The 7,081-nt window shown below is 28.7% G+C and overlaps 1 non-coding gene across 1 annotated transcript; it reads left to right on the forward strand.

Moving 5' to 3' along the window:
* The first annotated feature begins 2,607 nt into the window (after window positions 1–2,607).
* Window positions 2,608–2,714, forward strand: LOC142325873 (U6 spliceosomal RNA). The gene has a single exon (XR_012756616.1). It is a non-coding gene; the product is annotated as a U6 spliceosomal RNA (small nuclear RNA).
* Window positions 2,715–7,081: the final 4,367 nt, after the last annotated feature.

Consider the following 7,081-nt stretch of genomic DNA (forward strand, 5'->3'; position numbering starts at 1 on the left):
CAAGGAAGTCATATAATGTTCACATCAGATTTGGTGAAGCATCTGGTTATTTAATATTAATTGAAAATTGTAATTTAGAATCATTTTTTTCCTTAGCATAATCTTCAAAAAATTGTATATTTATTCTTACATGAGAAGTTTAACACTTTCAGCGCCATGTGTATAGTTATTATACACAGTAAGACTTTTATGTGGACCATGTGTATACATATTATGCAAATGAGACCCAGTTCACCAAACCAGCTCATAATCTTAAAAAATTTACCCTGGGCCCAAGCAAATTTTTTTTCAAAAACAAGCAATATTGATGTAAGTTAAGTAGTTTGATGTACTTAAAATTACATTTTAATCAATTTAAGTCCAGTTTTAATGCATGTATAAAATATATACATGTGGTCTGTGGAGAAAAATTGGTAATCCACAAATATAGCAGGGTACTTGTAAATTGAAGAACATAAGTATACTGGTTTCTACCATACAATTATGTTTAATATTCTTCCCTAATGTAAAAATACAAAAACTGATACAACAAATGACAAAGGCCAACTATCCTAAAGTTTTAAGCTTTCTTATTCTATTACTTTCACTGTTTATAGTCTAAAGTTCACTGCTTCTCAAGAAAAACAAATTCTTAGGATTACAAATTATTAAATAACAAGCAATATTATAGGCCTATCAATGTACCATGACGTATCAACAAAACGTAACACACAGTATTTTACTTCAAACTATTATTTTTACTGTTTATGATTGGTAGTCGACTGATTCTCTAAAAAATACAAATTATAAGTTACCCTAAATTGCTTTAGAAGTTACTTTATTATTTATTGTTTCTACTATAATTGGCAGTAGACTGCTGCTATAAAAAAATACAAATTATTAAGAAACGATGTAGGCCTAACTATTCTAAAGTACAAGTATTACTTTAGTCTATCTGGTATTTACAATGTGAAGTTCACTGCTTCTTTATACACTTATGGATTTTAAAAAAACACTGCATACAGATAAATTTTTCCTCACAAGATAAGCACTTAGAGTAACTTGCGGTGTCTTCTTAGCAGCAGTATTTCTATCAAATATTTTAGCAAAATGTGCTTAACACATTACACACCTTCCTCTTTTATTAATTTGTACAAGTTGATGGCCAGATGGAATTATATTTGGTGGTTCCTGTGTATTATTTTGAGGTTTTAGATTGAAAATTAGAAGAGTTGCTAACATCTCTCTCGGGAAGTTCAAAAACATCACATTCACTTTCTAAATCACTAGACTCACTTTTAGCATTGTTAATATCAAATATTGGGTCATCAGAGTCTGAGGTATCGGCAAATTCACTCGAGTCACTATCACTATTATTATTTAAGAAGTCCATAATGACTTGAGGATTCATTATCGATTATTTGCATTAACAGCAACACACAAGCTACAAAACAACAATCATAACCACAAAATTTTACTAGCGATGCTAAACACATGGACTCAAAAAGTCAGCTGATTTTGTATAGCTGACAGGGCTACCAATGTGTTAAATCTTACAACCCAAAGCCATAAAACTTTTACCCCGGCCCAGACCTACACATTAACCCATGCAAATCATTGCTAGCATGCAGAATATTGATACACAACCTTCTCAACTTGGACAACACATGTGAGACAATATGATACACACAGCCTGGGGTGAAACTGTGACTATGTATATCATTGATACACATGGTCCGGTGAAAAAAAAAAAGGGAAATCTATCATGGGCTACTGCAGTAACACTGCCATATATGCCTGGCGCTGAAAGTTAACACTTTCAGCGTTATCTCAAAATATCTCAAAGATATTTTTGTCATATTCCGGTTCTTTTTGTCTACTTTTTTTTAATACTTCTTTATTTAAAATATGATTTTTAAAAGAAGGGCGGCTTGTGTCAAAATATTTTCGAAATAAAGATTGTAGTTCCTTTCTGCACTAATTAGGATTTGAGCAGTTATTTTTAGCACAGAATGAGGAAAAAGGAACTGCCTTCTAAAATTTTTAATTAGTAACACAGATGATAAAATATTAATTAAATAATTAATGTTGTTTTATAATAAAACAGTGTTCTAAATTCCCTAAACTGATAAAGGATTTTAATCTAATGATATTAACATCATGATATTTAACATATTAAATATACAGAATAAATATCCAGAAATTCATTTAAAAATACTTAAATTGTGTGCACGTCAGTTTATTAATTTAATACGCTTAATAAATTAACATTTATTTTAATTATTATATTTCATTTATTTGCATAGTAGCTAAATGCAGTACTTTTATCGATAAACTATTCAATCATGATCTGCGTACTCTAACGGTAGTAAGACAAACTAATTTACCTACGACATTTTGCGAGAGGTTTATTAATTTAGTCTTATTTATATTTCTTATTTATAAGTATTAGATAACACATTAATTAGATTTTTATTTAAAATAATTTTGACTTTAAGAAAATATAAAAATATATCTAATTAAATAAAGATTTTGTTAGATAAATAATATTTAATTCTACCTAAAACTCACAGTGACCATGTTTTTTCTATATTAAGCTTATATAGACAAAAGTTACTTTCAGCATTCGTACTTGCTTCGGCAGTACATATACTAAAATTGGAACGATACAGAGAAGATTAGCATGGCCCCTGCGCAAGGATGACACGCAAAATCGTGAAGCGTTCCACATTTTTTGCTAACTTTACATCCAATATTTTAACAATTTTTTGGAAAAGTTTAATACGACTTACAAATTAAATTAAATAAATACGTGTTTGTTGCCACTTAAAGAAAGAATGACAACTTTTTTTAAAGAAACAAACCTTAAATTATTTCACTGGCGCTTACATTAATATTATAAATAAATGGTTTCAGTAAAATTAAAAAAAGCACCGATAGAGGTTACAACTTTATAGGTATAAATCTTTTCAAACCTTATTTATCGTTCTCTCTTTAAATACGTAGCCCAATTATCCATTATAAGCAAGAATCATGTCAGAATTTCTATTCTATTTTTTCGGCGAATATAGTTTTTTCGTTTCTGTAACGAAAACTTTTTTTTTAATTTAATATTACAAAATATATATTAAATGAAACGAAAGAAGAGCTAATTTTACTTTCCTGTCGCGATAGCGCTGTAGCAGAGCTACAGCTCTATAATGGTAAGTATTGTATCAGTCCAATTTGGACATATGCGTTTCACCGGATGTTAATTTTGACACCTAAGAAACCCAAAAAAACCAGATGGAAATTTTCCGTATGTTAATTTTCCTATAAGTGTGCGTGTGCGTGTGTGTGTGTGTGTGTGTGTGTGTGTGTGTGTGTGTGTGTGTGTGTGTGTGTGTGTGTGTGTGTGTGTGTGTGTGTGTGTGTGTGTGTGTGTGTGTGTGTGTGTGTGTATTTGGTGTTGGCTACCTAAATCATCTAATATCTCCAGAACTACTGGAACGATTTTGACCAAAACTGTTCAGATTACTTTTCTATACATAGGGCAATCATACCATTAAATTTTCAACGTAATAGGTCTAGGTGAGAAGCTGTAGAGCAATATCACGCTCAGTAACTCGAGATTTTGCCTGATTAAGGTCATATTTTTCTTAGGCACAATTGTTAACGATTAAAAAATAAGAAAATTTATTAAAAACATTTACGCAAAATCGCACGTCCACCCCAAAAAAATGCTGCTTTAGTCGTCTTCTATGTTGTAACGTTACAGGTTAGCAGCAAAAGTAAATAAATGAATAATATTTAAAGTGAAAAAAAATAACTCGGTTTGGTTGGGTTTCGAACTCGATCGGCCGGTTTAGTCGATACCCGGTGCGTTAAGCCACGCGGCTACACCAGTCTGCCGACCGTACACGCGAAACTAATCATGTAAGTTGTGAAATTACATTAATTTAGTTAGCGCCGACAGTCGCCGCTAGTACCGCCACACCCGTGCGAATTAAATACGGTATGCGCGTGCGCTTTAGTTAGAATCAGTGAATTAAATATATGAAAAAATATTATATTTAAATAAAATGACAAATATCTTAAATTAAGTTGTGTGTAATCCGTGCACCAGAAACAACCCACAGTTGTAGTACTTTCCCGTACGTGATGGGAAAGTCCTACAAGTGTTGTCATCTTTTTTTTAAATAAAAACTATTCCTTTTTTCCTTATGAAAACTATCTTGTTGAATTTTCTTTTTTTAAAAGAATTTTTTTATTAAATATTTTCGATGAATTCACCAATTTTTATTATCAAAATGAATATATTCTTAAGGTTCTCATAGAAATAATTTAATACATTTTTTACAATGAAATTTTTTTTAATGAAAATGAATTTTTTTAATTTTATTATTACAAAAAATCTATTTAATGAATTAAACGACGGGCTTACTTTTTTTTATTAAAAATGATTTTTTTAAATATTTAACAAATAAATTTCTTTTTATAAAAAAAGTTTTTATGGAATGTATTTTTTTTATGAAATTACTTTTATGAAATTACAGGAAGTATTGTGATAGCGACTTGACGTGACAGCGTGACGTCTGTATGTATGTACGTATTTACCTCGCACAACTCAAAAACGATTTGCCGTAGGATGTTAAAATTTTGGATTTAGGATTGTTGTAACATCTAGTTGTATACCTTCCCTTTTGATTGCAACTGACTGAACAAAGCGCCCAAAAAAGCCGAAAATCAAATAAAAAATTAGATTTTGGAATATTTCTTGTGCAGTAATAAGCTTTCATTGAGAGATTTTCAACGATATATTATAAGTGGTACTTATTTTCATTGATTCCAGAGTTATAGCCAAATAAGATTTTAATTAATGAAATATTTGGATCTTACAAGGGGAAGACACATTGATTCAAATTAGTCTTCACCTCCTTCTTTTTTATTTATTATTTTTTTTTTTTTTTTAGTTTAAATATATATATCGATTTATTAATAATTTTTAACCTCCGATTGTAAAAAAATTTTTACAATGAATAATAATTTAAAATAACCAAAAATAAAAAATGTCATTAGTTATAAATGAAATAAAATTTTATGTACTTTTCATTTTAAAAAAAAAAAGTGAATATGTAATTTAATAGGGGTACAAGGAGTTCATGTAGTTTTTTTTTCGTTTGTAGGCGAAAAATGTCTGGTGTCCAAATCAGATTTTTTTCTTGTTAAATTAGATTAATCACATAATTTATTTTTATTTTAGAAAAAATCATGTTTTCTATAAAACCTGTAATAAAGATTATTCTGAATCTTGAGTATAACAGGTGCTTGTTCTATAGTATAGTACAGTATAGGGTGCTGAGTATACCCCCTGCTTGTTCTATATTATTTGAAATATCTCAGGGACTGACTAGTAACATACAAATTGAGGGGAGTTAAGTAAAATGCCAATTTTACCCTTATCAAGGCCATTTACAATTTTACTTCACCAAAGTTAAGAACACTGGGCACAGTTCACTGCATGTTGGCACTCTTTAATAACTAATGACCATAACATTTTTTAAACGTTTTTATACATATAAATTAAATTTTTATTGCTGTAAATGTTTTGTTATTATATTATAAGACAAGTATTTGTTTGTTTCTGTAAAATCACAATTTTATCATAATTAAAATATTAACATTGTGTCTAAACAAACATTCACTATTTTAATAATTCCATTATGAGTAATTGTGCAACAGATGCAAATTTTCAGTTCAACATAAGTGATATTATCAGTCTTCAAAAAGTATGTGAAAAAATTTATTTTATTTTTTGTTTTTGTTCAAAAGCCTTTCTTTTCCTACTCAACACCAAACCAAAATTTGAAACTCAATCTTCAAATATTGTTAAATGAAAGAATTGAAAAAGTCTATCTTTTACTGTATGGGATTAATTTTGAAGTTGGTTTTAATTTTTTTTTTTATTTATTTTATTTACTAATATTTAAAAAGATATTAATATAATTATACACCAGACTTTCAGAAGTTGAAATCAATATTAGGTCAACCACTATTTTGAAATATTTAAACACTTGTAATTTTACAATTCAATCCAACCAATGACAAAAGATTAAAAAATTCTGTTGCAAAAATTAATTAGTCTAAAATAAATCTCAGGAATCCTTTAAGGCATGTAAAGAACAAAATCTTTTACAAAATATAATATTCCTTCTTTTAAATATCTCAAAATTTGAAATCTGATCCACATAAAATTTTTCTGAAATCCAATCAAAGAAATGAATTCATGTGCATTTCTTTATTTAATTAAGGGAATTTAAGATATTTTCCTTATCAAACTTAATAAAGAATTGCAGTACCATGATTAAACACAACCATCACTCTCATATTCAAAGTATTTTCACATAGAATGAAAAATTTCAAGATAGTCATACGGAGACTTGTGTTTATGTGCAACAGATGTAAATAGTAGATTTAAAATAGATGTGAAGAAATTCAACATAATATTGTAACAGGTAGAGAAGCTTCCAGAAAGATAAAAGAGAGAGAAAATGAAGAAAGAGAATCTAGAGGAAATGACCAAGGGATTCTTTTTAGAAATGGATTTATAGAAAAAGCAGATGATGGAAATTATTATGCTTGAACGATCAAAAGGACGGGTCGGGTACTGGTCAGGAGATATAAATACTGTCAGAGACCAGTGGAGAGATAGTTTTCGATTTTGAGTTCAGTTCAATGAGCAGATAAAAGCAATTATGGTGTGTAAGAGCATTTGGAGTGTTTGGTAATAGATGAGTGGAGAGTGTTACCAAAAAATTAATGTGAAAAATTAAGTGAAAAAAATTAACGTGTGTATTAATTTTTAACATCCAACATTTTGAAATCAACACCAAATTAAGACTTGGAAGTTGTTGGCAGTCAAAGGCATGAATTAAAAATTAGAATTTAAAGAGAATTGATATGTTTCACTCAGTTTTTAAAGTTAATTTTATTACTTTTAAAAATTAATTTATTTTCAAGAGTTGGCAAATAGAAAATTTTCTGATTTTTTAATACAGAAACAAATAGTGTAAGTCAAAAAATAAAACTGTACACATAAGTGCTTAAAAATAGTAAAATTTTG

Source organism: Lycorma delicatula, chromosome 5, assembly GCF_047948215.1.
Source record: "Lycorma delicatula isolate Av1 chromosome 5, ASM4794821v1, whole genome shotgun sequence".
NCBI classification, from domain to species: Eukaryota; Metazoa; Arthropoda; class Insecta; order Hemiptera; family Fulgoridae; genus Lycorma; species Lycorma delicatula.